Here is a 20,517-nt window from a genome sequence, read left to right on the forward strand (position 1 = left end):
GAAGCGCAATGGGAGATAAAGGGTAAACAGCTCATTCACACAGTTTACACTCAACTTAGTTTGTGTTTCCAAAAGTGCCCAAACACAACAGATTACATTTTAAATCACTAAATATCAGTAATTTCCATGTTTTAAAAACATTTAAATATTTAAATGCCATTTAAACCTCATATTCTGTTGTTTCTATTGTTTTTAAAAATGGTAGAAATAATTTATTGTTGACTAATCGAAAAAAATAATCATCAGATTAGTCGACTACCAAAATAATCATTAGTTGCAGCCCTGCTGTACTTATGTACTTACATTTGAAATGTTTTAAGCTTCCGATTGAGGTAAAAGCTTATACCATCCTCTGCGCAATGCCTTAAACACCACTTCTGCAAACCCGTCTAAAAGCTGCAGGACAAGAGTTCAGATCATGAAAGAGCCCTAACCCGCTTCACTCTTTTCAGCGTTATGAATATGCACGCATGTTACAAAACAAATCAACAACACAGAGATAACGGATTTCTTCAGTAACTTTTCCTTTTTTATTCCAAGAAAAAAAAGAGCATTTGTTTTTTTTTCATCCCAAACAAGAAAATAAAACACAACAAGCTTATATTAATCAGTTTATTAAGGTGATACAGTATGACATTTTTATAATTTTTTTTTTCGTTTTTTTTTCTTCGTTTTCCCAGCTGTCACCTCAGCCATTATTAGAATTATCAGTAAGCGGCTCACTGGGCTTCCTGCTAAAATTCTCAAGGTAATGAATGATACATGAGGGGACCAGAAATAAACAAATTATTTTATGCAAAGTGACAACGTCAAGCTAGTCAGCTAATTTATTTGCACTGCAAATAAATTACAATTTGATGATTTTATATAATATTTGCCCCCCAAGAGCCGCATCTGCCTAATGCTGTCACGTCTGGTGCTGTTAGCTCCTCTGTCCCTTCCACACCCAGCTCTAACGGAGGCTCTCAGGTTAACAACTACACTACCCAGAATGCACCACCTGCTGACATCACGCACACACCTGATCACATGACACCTCACCTGCTTCCTCCAGGAAGTCCCGAATACTGATTACTGGCACTATATAAGAGCACACCACACACACACACACGCCGCGTATTGTAGGTTCTCCTCATTACAAAGCGTTTCTATATCTCTTGTCATAGCTATTTTTGTGTATGACCTTGCCTTTTGTTTTCTTGATGCCGATTATTGCCTTTGCCTCTGATATTGGATTTTCTGTGTATTACCTGGACTGTGTATGTCACACCTGGCGCTGTAGGCACTGTCTCTCCCACAATCAGCTCTACCTGCAATCTGCAGCCTCCGGACTCCATTGCCCAGGATGCACCTCACACTGAAACTACACTGACTCATGATCACATGACACATCACATGCTTCTACCAGGAAGTCGGTCCCCAGAATACTAGGCCTCATGGCTTATAAAAGGGACTCATTTTGCACCTGTGCTCCGCCGGGTATTGATGGTATTTTTCCTCATACAATGCGTTTCTTTTGCCTATTTTTGTATCTCTTGTTTTTTGACCTTGCTTTGTTCACCGACTCTGATTTTTGCCTGCCCTCTGATATTGCCTGCCTGTGTTTGACCTCTGGACTGTTTCTACTCTGGTATGTTGTATCCTGTCCAGCCATGACAGAATACTCAGCCAAAAAAACTGATCAGATAGCTGACGCAGAGCTACTTAAGTCTGGTTTAGCTAACCAGGGCCGGCTACTTGGTCAGCATCAACAAACGCTTGCTGATGTGACCCACGCTATAAGCGAACTAGCTCGCCAACAAAGTAGCCAACAACAGCAGCTAACCCAGGTTCTTGATAGCTTACGTGGGCTAATCCCAGTAGTTCCTAATCCAGCAGTAACTGCCACCCATACCCCAATTCTACCCACTACCACATTTCCTGTCTGTAAGCCTGAATTGTTTAATGGCGACCCAGACAAATGTAGTGGGTTTCTGTTACAATGTTCTGTGTTTTTCAGCAACTCCGCTGAAACCACTGATAAGGCCCGTATTGCTTTTGTGATCTCTCGATTGTCTGGGAAAGCCCTGGAGTGGGCCACCGCTGTTTGGGACTCTATAGCTAACACTAGTTATAGTGATGTTTTGGCAACTTTTTGTGGAGTTTTTGATCACTCGTTATATGGACATGCTAGTGGTGAACAGCTACTAACCACCACACAGGGCAACTGGTCGGTAGCCGCCTATGCATTAGAGTTTTGTTACTTGCGGCTGGTAGTGGCTGGAATAACCCTGCTTTACAGTGTGTTTTTTTCAATGGACTAAACCCTATTATTCAAAAGGAACTTTCCTGCAGCGATGAATAATTCTCTCTAGACCAGCTCATCTCCCTGGCCATCCGGATGGACCAGCTGTTGTCTCGTCGTCTGCAAGGAGCTCCCTGTCCTGCCCCAGCTCACACCACTGGCCCTGCTACTCCAAGTCTTCATACTCCTAGTGTTCCAGTCCTCCCTGATCCAGAACCCATGCAGGTCCAGAGAACCAGGCTTACTATGGCGGAGTGTCAGCACCGGATCCAACTCCACTTATGCCTGTACTGTGGTGGCTCCTGTGGAGTAATAGTTCTGTTTGTGTTAATATAATATGAGCCCTGTGTAAAAGGATACAGTGCGCCCCTAGTGGCAGCAAGAGGGGTTGACTAGATAGGGGGAGTAGGAGAATGTTTTGGCTCAAGGCATTTGTGTCTGTACGGCTGAGAGTTGTGTTCAGTAAAATAGTATTCTGCTAAGCTGTTGTAGTGAATTCCTACGCACAAGAACACGACATGGTGTCAGAAGTGCTGCGACAGCAATAACGGACAGAAAGCGGCGGAACAGGGCAGGCTAGCGTTAGCCATGGACAACGCCGGAGCGCAGCCACAGCCTCAGCCCAGCCTAGGAGCACAGCCCAGCGCCACCTTCACAATACAACCCCCCGAGCCTTTCAACTTCGCTAAGCCCGAAGGGTGGGAAAGGTGGATATGGAGATTTGAGAGATTTCGACAGGCTAGCAACCTCCACACAAGTTCTGAGGAGAATCAGGTGAACACGTTAATTTACTGTATGGGAGATGAAGCCGATGATGTGTTACTGGGTCAGCAGTTATCTGTGGAGGAGCGTAAACAGTTCTCTAAAGTTAAAGAGGCATTTGATAGCTTTTTCGTGCCGAAGAGGAACATCATATATGAGAGAGCGCGATTTAATCTGCGAGTGCAGCAGGCAAATGAATCCGTTGATAGTTTCATAACAGCTCTTTATGCCCTTGCTGAAAATTGTAGCTATGGGGAGTTGCACGATGAACTGCTTAGAGACAGACTGGTGGTCGGTTTGAGAGACATTTCACTGTCAGAACGAATGCAGCTTGACAGGGAGCTTTCACTGGAAAAAGCAGTAAATATGGCACGGCAATCAGAGACTGTTAAAAAGCAGCAAACTGACCTGAGAGGGGAAAAAAAGACCCCAGCTGAAATAGATGGCGTGTGGGAAAAAAAGAAACCTCACTTTGTAAAGCAGAAAAAGACCAATCACCCTAGGCAAACAAGCAATTTTTCCCAAACCAAAAACCTTCAGCATCCATGTTCTAGGTGTGGAAAAACAACCACTCACACAAAATGGAAATGCCCAGCAAACGGAGGAACATGCCACACTTGTGGGAAAAAGGGACATTTTAGCAAGGTATGCAGATCTGTTAAAAGTGTGCATGCGGTCTTGGCTGACAATAAAAACGAGAATGTTGAGCCTTGGTTCTTAGGAGAAGTGAACACAGGAGATGACCCTTGGTGTGTAGAGTTGGAAGTTCAAAAACACAAAGTCAAGTTTAAAATTGATACAGGTGCTGACGTAACCGTGGTTCCTGAGCATATATTTAGCAGCATAACAAAAGAGGCAGGCCCACTGAAAGCTCCAGATAAACCACTGATGGGCCCAGGAGGAGTTCCGCTTAATGTTGTGGGAATGTCTGAAGAATCCCTTTGTACTGGAAAGCTTACAGTCCAGGACAAAGTCTACGTAGTTAAAGGCCTACATACAGCACTGTTGGGACGACCAGCCATCACAAAGCTCAAGCTTGTCGTGAGACTGGACAGTGTCAACATATCAATGCTCAAGACGGCATATCCAAAACTGCCATGGAGTAGGCATGGTCCAGCAGCCATACACCATCAAGCTCAGAGACGATGTGACCCCATACTCTCTGGCAACTCCTAGGAGGGTTCCTCTACCCCTGTTACTTAATGTAAAAGAGGAGCTAAAGAGGATGGAACATCTTGGCATAATTTCAAGGATTGAAGAGCCAACTGACTGGTGCTCAGGTATGGTGCCCGTACCAAAGAAAGGAGAAAAGATTCGTATATGTGTCGACCTTACACGACTTAATGCAGCAGTACTTAGAGAAAAGTACATCCTTCCCTCCGTAGAGCAGACCTTGGGACAGTTAGCAGGTGCTTGTGTGTTCAGCAAATTGGATGCAAATATGGGGTTTTGGCAGATACCACTAACCGACGAGTCTGCCAAATTCACCACATTTATAACCCCATTTGGGCGCTATTTTTTCAATAGGCTGCCCTTTGGCATCGCGTCGGCCCCAGAACATTTTCAGCTGCGGATGTCTGCTGTGACCGAGGGATTACCCGGTGTAGTGTGTCACATGGATGATATCCTTATTTGGGGAGTGTCCCAAACTGAACATGACGAGAGGCTACATACTGTCCTGGCCAGAATTGAGAAGGCAGGCATCACTCTAAATCTGGAGAAATGTGAGCTGGGGAGAGATGAAGTCAAGTTTCTAGGCCACATTTTCTCAGCCAAAGGTGTAAAACCTGATCCAGACAAGACAAAAGCGGTCTAAGAAATGAGAGAGCCATCTAGCATCACTGAAGTGCGTAGTTTCTTGGGAATGGTTAACCAGCTAGGCAAGTTCATTCCCTGTCTTGCTGAGAAAGACAAGCCATTGAGAGACCTGCTCTCAAAAAGAAATCACTGGTGTTGGAGCAATGCCCAACAAGAAGCCTTCACTCAACTCAAACGTGAGCTGTCATCCCCACCGGTATACGACCCCAACAAAGAGCGCAAGTTGTCATGTGATGCTTCATCTTATGGCCTTGGAGGTGTTCTGTTGCAGAAGGAGGAGGAGCAGTGGAGACCAGTGGCATTTGCATCTCGCTCACTCACCCCAACTGAGCAATGCTATGCCCAGGTTGAAAAAGAAGCCCTCGCTCTGACATGGGGGTGCGAGAGATTCAAATATTTTCTGATAGGACAACACTTTTATCTGGAAACTGACCATAAACCACTTGTAAGCCTACTAGGAGTGCAGGAGCTGTCAGAGCTTCCACCTAGGATACAAAGGTTTTGACTGAGATTGATGAGATACCTGTACACTATCACCCATACTCCAGGCAAAGCACTACTGTCTGCAGATGCACTGTCATGCTTACCTGTTGCACAGACCAACAGTGTGCACAGTTCTGACTCAGATACCATGGAGGACACTAACATTTACGTTAATTCTGTTCTAGAAGGCCTACCTGTAAGTGCTTCATACCTGTCTGAACTCAGAAATCAGCTGAAAGAGGACAGCACTTGCTCTGAAGTCATGAGACTATGTCAACAAGGCTGGCCTGAACGAAACAACATGACTGGGGTAGTGAGACATTACTGGCCGGAAAGAGCCACTCTAACAGTTCAAGATGGACTTTTGTTCTAGATTAGTTATTGCCCCAGCAATGCGCAACACAGTTTTAGAGAAATTGCATGAGGGGCATCAAGGAATTAACAGATGCAGACTACGAGCCCGAGAGTCTGTATGGTGGCCAGGTCGGAGTGGACAGCTGCAGGAGCTGGTTCACAACTGTAAAATATGCATCAAGCAGAGAGCAAACCCAGTGGAGCCCTTAATGCCTCGCAGTTTTCCTGCGAGACCATGGCAAACACTAGGAGCTGACATGTTCACATTCAAAGGGAACAACTATCTTTTGGTAGTAGACTATTTCTCAAGATTTGTGGAAATGGCACAGCTTACGCCTACCAGATCAGAAGATGTCATTGTGCATCTCAAGTCTATGTTTTCCAGACATGGCATTCCGGAGATTCTGTTCTCAGAAAGCGGCCCACAATTTTCCAGCCAACAATTGCAGTTTGCAGAGGATTACAGCTTTCAGCATATCACTAGTAGCCCACATTTCGCGCAGAGCAATGGTGAGGCTGAAGGACATGTTCAGACTGTGAAATAGCTATTCAGTAAAGCTAAAGACCCTTATCTGGCACTTCTTGCATATAGGTCCACACCCATGGCCAATGGCTACAGCCCAGCCCAACTGCTGATGGGACGGAGGCTACGTACTCCTGTGCTCCAGCATCCTTCACTTTTAATCCCTGAACTTCCTGACTTTGATGCAGTGGCTGATAAAGAGAAAGAGAGGAGAAAAAAGGAGACTACAGTTTACAACGCCCGCCACAGGGCAAGAGACCTTCGTCATCTAGCACCCGGAGAAAGAGTTTGGATCACAGACACAAAGAGAGAAGGCACGGTAGTGTCTGCCCATTCTACACCACGATCATACTTGGTGGAGAGTCCACAAGGATTTCTGAGAAGGAACAGACGACATCTTGTTCCTGTATCTGCTGTTGAGTTGAACAAAGATCTTTCCAAGACACAGGATCTACCAGAGATGGAGAATGATACACCAGCAAATCATCAGACTCCATTACAGTCAGCGTCGACTCAGCAGTCACCAGTTACAGTCCAGACTCGGTCTGGCAGAGTAGTGATAAAACCTAAGAGACTGGACTTATAAGAGATATATTAAAGATTTAAGACATAGACATAAGGGAAAAAAAGAGTTAAATGGTTTGTTAAGATTTATAGAATGTTAATTATGCTATGTCTTTAAAGGCGGGGAGATGTGGAGTAATAGTTCTGTTTGTGTTAATATAATATGAGCCCTGTGTAAAAGGATACAGTGCGCCGCTAGTGGCGGCAAGAGGGGTTGACTAGATAGGGGGAGTAGGAGAATGTTTTGGCTCAAGGCATTTGTGTGAGTCTGTACAGCTGAGAGTTGTGTTCAGTAAAATAGTATTCTGCTAAGCTGTTGTAGTGAATTCCTACACACAAGAACACGACAGCTCCGGTCATGTTAAAGCTGAGTGTGGTCTCCGTCCATCTTCTTACAAGGCGTCAACCCAGGGAAAGCGCGTGGAATGGTATCGTACGTGGTACGTAATCATTCCCTAGGGTTAACTCCTAAAAGCTTCTCTTTATCAGTCAGTATTACTTGCCAATCTGTTTTTTTTCTCTGCTCTAGCCCTAATAGACTCTGGCTCCGAGGGGAACTACATCAGGGCTGACCTGGTTAAAGAACACAACATTCCGGTCCGAGCTCTCCAACGCCCCATCTCTATCCACGCTGTTGACGGACACTCCATCAGATCCAAGCCCATCTGTCATCAGACACTACCTCTCACACTCCAGGCCAGCGCACTCCATTCTGAAGAACTGCCCCTGTTTGTGCTACCCCGCACTGAGCATCCTCTCATCCTTGGACTTCCCTGGTTGAAATCACACGATCCTGTCTTCTCCTGGAGTCAGGGAGAGATTGTGGCCTGGTCCTCTCATTGCTTCAATAACTGTCTCGCCCTAGATCAATTGGCCATACACTCCACCTCTGTGGAGAGTCCTGATTCTGTCCCTTGTCCTAACATCCCTGTAGAATACTCTGATTTCTCTGAGGTATTTAGTAAAACCAATGCCACTAAGCTGCCTCCACACCGTCCTTCTGACTGTGCTATAGATCTAGTAGAGGGTGCCACACTACCTAAAGCCAGAGTGTACCCACTTACTCGTGACGAAGAGAAAGCTATGGAGGAGTATGTAGGGTTTCATTAGGCCATCTAAGTCACCAGTAGGTTCTGGGTTCTTTTTTGTTAAAAAGAATAACGGTGGGTTGAGACCATGTATAGATTACCGGGGGTTGAACAACATTACCAAAAAGTTTGCCTACCCGCTCCCTCTCATTCCAGTTGCTCTTGAGCAACTTCGGGGCACGTCCTATTTCTCAAAACTTGATCTACGTAGTGCTTACAACCTAATCTGCATAAGGGAGGGGGATGAGTGGAAAACAGCATTCTCTACTACTAGAGGGCACTACGAGTATTTGGTGATGAGCTATGGCCTCGCAAACGCCCCAGCAGTGTTCCAATCACTCATGAACGATATTTTTCGGGACATGTTAGACAAGTGTGTAATTATTTTTATAGACGATATCCTAATATACTCACCTGACATGCCTACTCACATCCAACATGTTCGCTTGGTCCTCCAACGTCTCTTTGAACACCGATTGTTTGCTAAAGCTGAGAAATGCGAGTTCCATAAACAGAGAATTGCATTTCTCGTCTACATTATCAGTTCCACGGGCGTCATCATGAATGACGAAAAAGTTAGTGCAGTCACAAGTTGGCCCGTACCACAAACTATTAAAGACTTCCAACGGTTTTTGGGCTTTGCAAATTTTTACAGGCGATTCATCCGCAACTTCAGTACCATAGCTTCCCCATTAACTGCATTGACTAAGCACGCTGCTAAAACCCTCACGTGGTCTCCGTCTGCCCAACAAGCTTTCGACTCTCTAAAGACTGCCTTTAGCTCCGCTCCCATCCTGAAACATCCTAACCCTGAACTGCCCTTTGTAGTTGAAGTAGACGCATCTGAATCAGGTGTAGGGGCTGTGCTGTCACAGCGCAGTGGTTCTCCTCCCAAGTTGTTTCCCATAGCTTTCTTTTCGCGCAAACTATCTTCTGCTGAGAGTAACTATGGCATTGGGGATAGGGAGCTGTTGGCCGTTGAGATGGCACTTGAGGAGTGGCGTCACTGGTTGGAGGGGGCAGCACATCCATTTATCGTGTACACCGATCACAAGAATCTTGAGTATCTCAATACAGCTAAAAGACTAAATTCCCGTCAGGCTCGCTGGTCACTTTTCTGTGATCGCAACACTAAAGCTGATGCTTTGTTTCGTGTTTTAAGTAACTCCGAGAACCTCGCTGGCAATGATGGGTCTAAACGCATCCTTCCACCGTCTGTCACAGTGGCTGTAATCCGCTGGGAGTTGGATGACCAGATAGCTGAGGTCAATACAGGTCATCCACCTCCAGCGGATTGCCCCTCTGATAAAACGTATGTCCCGTTACGTTTCAGAGACCGACTAATCATGTGGGTACATTCCGCCTTGTCGTCAGGGCATCCTGGTGAAATTCGCACCTTGCAGCTCCTATCTGCATGCTATTGGTGGGAAAGTATGAGGGCTGATATTCACTCTGTAGTTTCTTCCTGTTCAGTATGCGCTCAGTGTAAAACGCCTCTGTGTAAAGTCTCTGTGTAAAGTCTCTGCCTGCGGGCAAACTCATGCCCTTACCAGTACCTGAACGTCCGTGGTCACATATTGCGGTAGATTTTGTCACCGATTTGCCTCCTTCTGATGGTTTCACCACTATCCTCACTGTTGTAGATAGATTTTCTAGAGGTGTCAAGTTTATACCGTTAATTTCTCTACCTACTGCTTTTCAGACAGCACAGGCTATTTACTCCCACATATTCAGACACTATGGTGTACCTGAAGACATCCTATCTGATAGAGGTCCCCAGTTCACATCCAGGGTGTGGAGGGCTTGTTTCGAGCACCTCGGTGTTAATGTGAGCTTAACCTCTGGCTTCCATCTGACTTCCAATGGACAGTGTGAGCGTGTAAACCAGGAACTTGGCAAATTTCTAAGATTATATTGTCATGCTCATCCCTTAGACTGGTCCCAATATCTCATCTGGGCAGAAATTGCCCAGAATTCTCTTACTAACACCACATCTGGTCTCACTCCTTTTCAGTGCATCCTGGGCTTCCAACCCCCTCTGGCTATGGGACAGCGGTGTCCACGGACGTCCCGGCTGTAGATGAGTGGATGACTCGCAGTGAGCTGGTGTGGGAAGAGACCCACCAGCAGGTTTCAGCGACACTGAACCGATACAAGGAGCAGGCTGACAGACGCCTGGGAGACACCCCTCGTTATCAACCAGGGGACCGGGTGTGGCTGTCCACCAGGGACTTCAGGTTTGAGGGGAGCTGCAGGAAGCTCCTACCCAGGTTTATTGGTCCCTTTCGGGTGTTGTCGCAGGTTAATGAAGTGACCTACAAGTTGGAGCTTCCTGCTCAATATAAGGTTAATAATGCCTTTCATGTTTCTCTCCTCAAGCCACTGGTTCTTTTTAGAAAAATGCGCTGCAAATAGAAAAACGCGCTGCAAATACAACCACAACACAACGGAAGTGAGTCACAACACAACGGAATTTTCCCGGGGGACCTTAAAAGATGCTGTACCAGCTAAGCTGCGTCTTCAGTAACGTCTCGGACTTCATTATGTGTACAAAGGCCAATAAGTGGCAAACAAGGCGTTTTGTGAAGCAGAACTTTTAATAATATGCACACAACCGTGGTAATCACAGGTAATAAACATAACTTACTTTTCAGAAGCTTGTTTGCCACTTATTGTCCTTTGTATACAGCTGGTACAGCATCTTTTAAGGTCCCCCGGGAAAATTCCGTTGTGTTGTGACTCACTTCCATTATGTTGTGGTTGTATTTGCAGCGCGTTTTTCTATTTGCAGCGCGTTTTTCTTTTTGCAGCGCGTTTTTCTTTTTCCTGCGCCTGTGTTTTTGTGTAATTTTGATTGATGTGTTTTGTGCTTTTGCAGCGCTTTTCAATTTGCACTGCGCTGGGCTTTCTCGGCCACTGTATTTTAGAGTGTTCTGGGGTTGAAGTTTCTTTTAGACCATAAAGTGGGGGTTTCCACCCGGCCAGCTACTACTCATTCTTCCGTCTTCTCTCGCCAATCTCCTCCTTTTGCTGCTCCTTCTCTCTCCTCTTTCCCTTCTCCTGAGATTTCTGCTCCTCCCGCCTGTAAGGTGCTGCATTTTTCAGTCGACACTTCTCTCCGCCTGCTGGTCGCATCCCCTCTGGCGTCCGCATTCTCGCCTGGGCGCCCCTGTCTGCCGTTATGGTCTTGGTCCTGCCTGTTGCTCTAAATTCTTAGGGACTAAGCTGGAATCTGTCTACTTCAGGCTCCTCTTCCTTAATTTTTGAACAATCCTGTCTTACAAGCAGCAGTTTCTTACTTCTCAGTCAATCGCGACATCGTGCAAGACCCGCCATCAGATGCCAGACCATTATTGGTTACCATGTAATGAACAGACGTCAGGCCGAAAGGGAGAATCAGACCACCTTAAACTTCATGAGAGATCTTTCACTATTTACAGCAGAATGACCAGAAACTTCAATCTTGTTGTCATTTTAGATATTCATGGTCGTCACATTCCCTTGTCAAGAGACTCACCGTGCCACAAAACCTGTCGAAGTCCCATTCAGTCAAACATTATACTGGTCTACAAATTGTATTACGAGGACGATGCTAACTCTGTATGCCATCTACTAGAAAGACATTTTCGCGCATACTACCTCTAAACGCTGTTAAATATCTTATGAAGTTCTGCCTCAGACTCTCACTATCGCTTACCTCACTTCCTGTTCGGATTCGGCGGCTGGTCCTCCCGCTTTTTGTCTTTTTGGGGAGACCTGGCTTGAGAACCGTCTCAAGCTGTTCTGAACTGTACCCTAAGTAACATCACAGTTCCCCTCCCCACATCGCGTAGGCGGGGTTCATTATAGCAAAGTGTTGTTTAAAATTAACAAAATTTGGGGATATAAACCATGCCTCAAGTTCCCATGCTCCTCCCCCTGGTCCTATATATATACCTCCCAGGTGCTCCTCACCTTTGTGACTTTTGACCCGCCTCCACCCCACCACCACCTTCATCTTAATCACTAACCTACCTGCTTTATCCAAGGCGTGATTATTGCTGGTTGAAAACTTTACCCAATACCCCGCCAGGATGACTTGAAATACAGTCAGCCATGGCAATTTTTGATAGTCTCTATCGAGACTGACTTGATTGTGAATAATGTAAGATTCATTGCTTTCTTGGTTTTACTTTATTTGTTCGTTTCGTCTTAGTGTTTGTTGAGTTTGATACGTGTGGACAGGCTTGCGGCATATTGCTTTTCAGTTGTGAGTTTCTGTCAGCAGTTGTTACAGGATGCTCTTGCGCTGGCTAAAGCGCGCAGAAGCTTAATTAAAAAAAACGAAGGCACAAAACGTTAATAATACTTAAAAAAAAATAACAAAGTGACCTGTTAACAAACAAATATAATTTGAGATGGCCGTTGAACACTTTTAGTGGAGTTTAAGGCGAATTCAGTTAACTTTCGAAAGGTATGGTATTACATTACTATTATTTACAGCTGCTACAAACTTTCATTGTTCACATTTTTTGGTTGTTTTTGGTTATTTTGTGGAGCTGAAAAACGAAGGTCCACAGCCTAAGTAAAAATTAATTTCCAAAAATGATCTAATTTTGCACGGAGCTATTAATTAGTCTACATGCAGGTAGTACTACTACGGCTTGCCAATAAGCAGTGGGCTACTACACTGTAAACCCAGAAATTGTTTGAACTCAAATAAATTAAGTCTGTTTTACATAAAATTAGAGATTTCTAAACAATACTCAACTATTTTAAGTTAGTTGAACAATTGTGGGCACATATACTGTACTATTCAAACTGAGATCTTGAATTGAATCAACTTACAATAACTGAGTTTAGTATGTTGCCATTAACAGCTTCTTTTCCATTGGCTTCTGTCACAATCGATTTGCATACTGGGTGTGTCCAACAGTTTCTGACAAACACTCACCATCAGTGTGTAGTGATTCACCCCGGGCTTCCTTAGTAAACTTGTAGATCATATATTATAATTAAATACTTGGTCTGTGTGTTGTGGGCTGTATATGTATTTGTTAAGTTCACTGTACTTAAAAATTTTATTACATGAACTTAAAATGTATTAGGTAATCAGTTACAACAAAAGTTTTGAGTTTAGTCAACTTATCGGGTTTTACGGTGCAGTCTTACAGTATAAAAACAAAAATAAAAAAAGTTAAATCAACGTCTCCTTTAGTTGTAATAACTTGATGTTCTAAGTTATGATAACTTAAGTTTTCTTAACCCATTACTTAACGTTCTTATGGCAACCGGTTTCCTCAAATTTTTAAAGTAAATTCAACTTATCCGGGTTTACAGTGTAGAATCAGCACAAAGATCACACCCACAGGTAAGTACACATATACACCAATGACCAATACCTCTGTTCCTAGGCTTTTAACACAACTTTACAAGTCCCAGTCCCCTACACAGTAGTGGTGGCAAAAGTGGGGCTTTTAGGAGATCAAATCAAATGAACCAATTGATTCGGAAAATGATTCGATCTTATGAGATATTCGACTCATCACACGCCACAGTGACATCTAGTGGGCAACTAGGGCCTAAATCCACAACTTTTTCAGAAACAGAAGTAATGTTTTTTTTTTATTAAAAATGACATGAAATATTCCCCCATAGCATATTGTGTCCCTAAAAATGTTTGTCATTTTGCAGAGAACAGGGTTGTTTTAATGATGTCATTAAGATATTTTTCATTATGATACACTGTTGGTCAGTGGATTGTTTTAGCTGACATTATTCATTTTACATTGAAAGGTAGGGAAATGCTTGTGTAATACTTTATTTGTTAAACATTACAAGTAATCAGTTGTTTTTATTAAGAAACATGATCTGTTCCACGCTTGAGAGATATTTTTTTGTTAATTGAAACAAATGAGAAAAGACAGCAGAGTGTCTGAGCCAGTAATCCATAGGGTCTTCTTCTCTGGGCAGATATGAGACCAATCATTCTGATCTCAGAACATCACTACTACACAGTCCTGGTGATGGGTAGACTCGCTAACCCCATCACATACATGGTTCAGAAATCTTATAAGTTAAAAGACAAATTAATGAGATTTTTTTTGTTTAAAGTAAGTATTAATTATCTGTAAATTTAAAGAAAAAATACCCGTATTGACAGATTATTGTAAAATTACTTTTAATTACTTAAAAATACTTGTATTTTGACATTTTCATGCTGTACATTGTTTGAATACCTCTGTCAAATCACAAAGTACACTGTTATTTATAAGATGGCAACCTTCAGACAACAGACATCATATAAGGAGTATATGATACTTTTTTAGGAAGTTCTTGTAAAATTACTAATTATTTCTTTCTTTAAGGAGTGTATGACACTTTTTTAAGAATTAAAAAAGATGTTGAAAGGACATTCTGGCGCCCCCTGCTGCCAGAAAAAAAAACGTTTTTTTTTTACACTTTTTTACAGTGTAATTTTTTACAGAAAATAACTGTAGAAAAAAGTTTTTTTCCTGAATTTTATGCAAAAAAGAATATACCTGATTGACAGTGAAAACATCTGTTTCAATAAATCTTTTGTAAAATCACAGTAGAAATCTTTAAATTTAAATGACAAGAATTTTCAACCCAACTGTCCAATTTGTAAAAGGATTTGAATGTTAATTTATGGGTGTTCAGTGTAAAAATACACTCACTGATGTATAAACAGTTTTTTTTAATGGGTGTTATGGCCTATTTTATAAAGGTATGCGTCCACTGGCACTTTTATTTATACTTTATTGAATTTTTACATGAGTTACATACAATCAAACAATCACATACACAATCTTATCCAAAGCAAGATACAGAGTTCAAGAATACTTTCAGAAAGGTAAAAAAAAAACAGTTTTTGTCCATTTATTCTGTTAAAGTCCAGCATCCTTCTTTTTTTAGTTCAGTCATGATTTGTTTATACACAGATGCACTGAAACCTTACAATTGTCCATAGCAATACTGCACTGAGTCTTTCACAAGCTGCATTTTACAATACATATTGCCAACCACAGTTTTCCTTTTGAGAATCTGAGGTTTCCTGTAAAAATTCCATATTTAATAGTCTCCACATTAAGAGTAATTTTAACATTCATTTGATTTATCTTCTTCCACGCTTCTTTAGATCTGTGGCACTCAAATAAAAGTGATCTAATGTTTCTATTTGCTAAAAATGTAGAATAACACAGACAGGGCTATCCAAATTGAAGTTCCACTTAATGAGGTTCTTAACCGGGAGTCTGTTTATTAAAATGAGCCTTGAAGTCTCTCATTTTTTCAGATAGCATTTTGTTTGTAATATTTTTAATAGTCTGCTTTGATTCAGTTTCTGATGATCACCATACAGGTCATTACTTATTTTTTATGTATATCTTTATTTGAATCAAACACCCAATTTATGTTTTGTTCTTTAAACTTATTTGTGAAGTCAGAATAGATTCATTTGTAATAAGGTAAATTGTTTCAAGAAGGGCCTCTTTTGAATATCCATTTTTTTTATATAATCTATCCATTCTACCTGTCTATAGATAGCACTCGCAATTATTTTACACATGGCTATTTTCATTTTTAATTCTAAATGTATTGCACACAATTCTCCTTGTTTCCTTTTTTAAAAATAATAATTCTCTTTTAGCTATTTCTCTGTAAGAACCAGCATTAATAATAAGCAGCATTTTTTATTTATTCTTTGGAAGCATATTTTTTGTTGATGGAAAAATGCAAGATAAAAATAGGACTTTAGATAAAATAAAAGTATTAATAATGTCAATACACGTTTTTACCTTAGACGCTTTGAATTTTTTTATTACATCATTTACTACGTTTTCCTTTATTTCCCAGTTTTTTCAGTGCTGTTTTCATTTTTAAAATATACACCCACAATTTTAATTTCATCACATTCTTTAATATTGATAGGTAGATTGTTATTGGTGTTACCTATCCACACATATTCAGATTTGTCTCTATTTAGTTCTGCACCAGAGACATTCTCATATAAACTTAAATGTTCAAAGATTAAATCCAAGTCTTTTTAAGGTCTGGCCACGTGTGCCCGTGTCTGTATGACGTTTTTAAATTCAAATGAACCAACGAAAGTAGTCAATTATAAGTTGAATATTTTTAAGTTGTAATCAACCGCACTGTAATATGTAGTTCTATAAATCCATATTCAGTGGTTAATAGGCAGCTGTTCTGTGTGTGTGTGAGGCCCGTCTCTGTGTGGCGTCACAGCCTGCTGTTCCCTGATTGGCTGAATGGAGCGTGGCCACCGGAATCATTTGAATAAAGTGAAGCTCTGTTGAACTTTTTCAGCGGACAGCGGGGCTTTCTCTCCATTGAAATGTATGGGATGCAGCTGTCTAAGTGGCGTGGCTATGTTAATTATATGATCAGTTTAGAGTGCTTAATACATAATGTAGTTTCATAGCAGTTTTATCCACCTGGCTGGCGTTCACACTGTAGCTCTGTAAATGGTTTTCTTCTCTAAGCACTTGTTAGTGTCGTCAATAGTATACTTGTTAAACTAGTGCTTCTGAAGATAGCGCAGGGTGTCAGTTATTTTCCTTGGCGTTAACCACAGTATCTGTTGATTAACACACACTTTAAATAAACCGTTTGTTGAGAAGCTCAGTTAGATGAGATCCAGTATTTAAAAAAAAGTAATTTATCTGTGAATTTATAGGAAAAATACTCATATTGACAAATTGCAAGATTTGAATGACAGTAAAATTACTTTCATTTACTTCGGAAGATATGTATTTTGACATTTTCATGCTGTACATTGTTTGAATAATTCTGTCAAATAACAAAGTACCCTGTTATTTATATGATATCAACCTTTAGGACTATATGATACTTTTAAAAAAAATAAAGTGTAATATTTCATGCAATAATAGGACAGTCTCTTGTAAATTAATAATTATTCTGTTTTATAAGGAGAATGATACTTTTATAAGAATTAAAATCTGTTGAAAGGGAAAGAGTTCATGTAATTATAGGACAAGTTCTTATAAAATTACAGTAATAGTTGTTAATCTTAGTAAATACAATAACTGTTTTTTTTAAGGTTTATAACTGTTTTAATTGTGACAGTATTTTTCTGTTTTTTTACAGACATTTCTTGCGCCCCCTGCAGTTTTTAACAGTGTAGAGCAGTGAATTACAAATAATACTCTAGTACAGGGGTCACCAACCTTATTGAACCTGAGAGCTACTTCTTGGGTACCAATTAATGCGAAGGGCTACCAGTTTGATACACACTCGTGAAATTACAAATTTTCTCAATTTACCTTTAATTATATGTTATTATTAATAATTAATGACAATATTACATATTATATTACATTATATTGTATAATAATATATAAACTATAGGCTTATCTCTAAGCTAATATTAATCAAATATAATCTAAAATTACACCAATGCAACTGTGATATAAAAAAAAAAGAATAGCAACAAAAATGCTATTTTTAGACCAGGCCTGCGGGCTACTCATAAGGTCCTTGCGGGCTACCTGGTGCCCGCGGGCACCACGTTGGTGACCCCTGCTCTAGTAGATACAGATACAGCATTTTAGTACTTAACCACAGTAGTGGAGTAAAAAAGTCAGGTTCTCATGAGGTTAATGTATTGCCAGTAAATACATTATAACACATCGATATATTGTCCCACACTTAATACATTATAGCTAATCAGAATAGAGGTAAATTACAGATATTCATCTTAAAGACAGTAACTAAATCAGCATTATTAAAAGATTAGAAAATAGCTGTGTAATAATTATTAACTGTTTTTGGTTCTTTAGATTTTAATTGTAATCATATTTTCCCACCAATATATATCTAATGGACGTCAATGAAAAAACACAATAACATACAATGTTAGGGTAGATGCCCTTTAATTCAGTATATACTGACATGCCAAAAGCCATGGGACAACACTATATATATTGATTGCGAAGTTTTAAATAAGTCTTCTTCTCTGCTTGGGCATTCCCATTTTTGTATAAGTTGTTAGGTGTTATCTAGTGAGTGAGATCAAATGCTGGCCAATGTGCTCATGGTGAGATACTGTGAATTATCTGAGTTGGAGTAAGGTCTCATAGTGGGTGCAAAGGGATGGGATGTTCTATTTTAGAAGTTGTGCGGGTATTTAACATTCCTCCACCTCAGAAGGTTAATATTACCACCCACAGTGGACAGAGTAGTGCTTGGTAATGATTCTGACCTGTGGTATCTGACTAGAATTGTCTGTGTGAACAGATACACATATCCCACAGGTAAGTGTAGCATCCAAGAAACATGACAAAAATCATAGAACAATGTAGACAAAAAGATGCACCAGGATAACTATAAATTACATTTGCAATGCTGTCACATATCTGTCTGAAAGGTTTTCCAGAATTGCTGAGAGTAATATGCTTAGGCTCACTCAGCCAAATATGCATTCAGAAATGCTGCAATGCCCTTCAAAGAGAATAAGTGCACACAAAGAAAAATCACATAATTTGTCACAGATATTTAATAACATTTTCTACTGAGAGGGGAAACGGTGCTTAATCTTCTTCCCTCCTTTTACTTACTGGAAGATAACTGTGCTGTATAATCAGAGTGGGCAGCTGCAGCCCAAGGCAGCTCCAACTCCAATTTTTATTTTAGGCATTATCAAATTAATTTTGTGCTCATATATTAACCAGGATGGGAATTTAGCACCCGCTACTGGCTAGATGCAGGTTATTAATAGGTGGGTAAATTTTGATCAATCCACAAGCCACACAGGGATGGCGCATCAGCAATTTAGACTGGGTGTGGGTTAAGGTATTGATTTTGCAATAAATTGTGTAAATTTCTTAATACATTATCTATACACAGCATTTAATAAATGATTTAGATAAGGTAAAGATAGGCACTTTAAACTCCCCAAGACTCCCCCAAGAATTAGACTTACTAAAGTTGCTGCTTTATTACTCCACATGGTGGCACTAATCACTACCACAAATAAATCCATAATTCCTGATATTTGCTTGTTTAGCAGTATTTTATCCATTTCAGTAACACAGATGCTGTAAAGTATCATAGAGAATTGTCTTGTGCTATATTGAGTATCACAGATAACAACACGTGTGAGATGCCCTGTGATTCCCACACCTAATTTGGACAGGAGTGACAGAGGTTTACAATTAGTGTTTACAATCAATGTAGTAATATAACTGGCCTGTCGGGGGCACCAATAGACCATTCACAGTATTTCTGAACAGAAATGTGGCAGTATATTGTAAGTGTAATGCAGGTAGCAGATATCAGCAAGTCTTAATTATAAGGCAGACCTGATCATTGTACTATATAGTTAATTTGATCTGTACTGCAAAAACATGCACATTATTTTGTTCACATGTGAGCCAGCAACTCTTAAAACTGAATGTTATGAATATGAACTTGTTTTCTTTGCATTATTCGAGGTCTAAAAGCTCTGTATCTTTTTCATTAATTATATTTTTGTATTTTTATTTGGGAGTTTATAGAATAAAGCAACAATGTTCATTTTACTCAAACATATACCTATAAAAAGAGAAAGAAACTCAGAGAGAAAAAGATCAGAGAAACTGATTCAGAAACTGAAATGTACCGATTATTTATATATATATATACACACACAATCATATGAAAAAGTTTGGGCACCCTAATAATCTTAATCATTTTTAGTTCTAAATATTTGGGTGTTTCAGTTTGATATATCTAATAACTGATGGACACAGTAATATTTCAGGATTGAAATGAGATTTATTGTATTGTAACAGAAAATGTGCAATATGCATTAAACCAAAATTTGACCGCTGCAAAAGTATGGGCACCCTTATTATTTTATTGATTTGAATACTCCTAACTACTTTTTACTGACTTACTGAAGCACAAAATTCATAGCCAGGTGTATCCAATCATGAGAAAAGGTATTTAAGGTGGCCAATTGCAAGTTGTTCTCCTATTTGAATCTCCTCTGAAGAGTGGCATCATGGGCTCATCAAAACAACTCTCAAATGATCTAAAAACAAAGATTGTTCAACATAGTTGTTCAGGGGAAGGATACAAAAAGTTGTCTCAGAGATTTAACCTGTCAGTTTCCACTGTGAGGAACATAGTAAGGAAATGGAAGACCACAGTCACAGTTCTTGTTAAGCCCAGAAGTGGCAGGCCAAGAAAAATATCAGAAAGGCAGAGAAGAAGAATGGTGAGAACAGACACTGCCACGGCCACTTCTGGGCCTAACAAGAACTGTCCCAAATATTTAGAAATAAAAATGATTAAGATTAATAGGGGTGCCCAAACTTTTTCATATGACTGTATATAGTTGCAGGAAAAAATCCCTTTGGGATTACTTGGATTTCTGCATAAATTGGTCATTAAATGTGTTCTGATCTTCATCTAAGTCACAACAATAGACAAACATAGTCTGCCTAAACTAATACCACACAAAAAATATATGTTTGCATGTTTTTTTTTTTAAACACAACACATTCACATGTGAACCCCTAGGATACTTACTTTTCTAAGAGCTAATTGGAGCCAGTATGTAATGAGATTGAATGTGTTGGGTAAAACGGCCCAGCCCTATAAAAACACACAGCAGTTTG

General features: G+C 40.5%; 1 protein-coding gene and 1 pseudogene across 3 annotated transcripts in view; one reads left to right on the forward strand and one right to left on the reverse strand.

The window, feature by feature from the left end:
• The window catches only part of wdfy1 (WD repeat and FYVE domain containing 1), a 1,176,431-nt gene that overhangs the window by 514,599 nt on the left and 641,315 nt on the right, over window positions 1-20,517 (reverse strand). The window lies entirely within an intron of this gene.
• LOC125783651 (U4 spliceosomal RNA) lies at window positions 11,878-12,000 on the forward strand (annotated as a pseudogene).

This window comes from Astyanax mexicanus, chromosome 18, assembly GCF_023375975.1.
Source record: "Astyanax mexicanus isolate ESR-SI-001 chromosome 18, AstMex3_surface, whole genome shotgun sequence".
In the NCBI taxonomy this organism is placed as follows: domain Eukaryota; kingdom Metazoa; phylum Chordata; class Actinopteri; order Characiformes; family Acestrorhamphidae; genus Astyanax; species Astyanax mexicanus.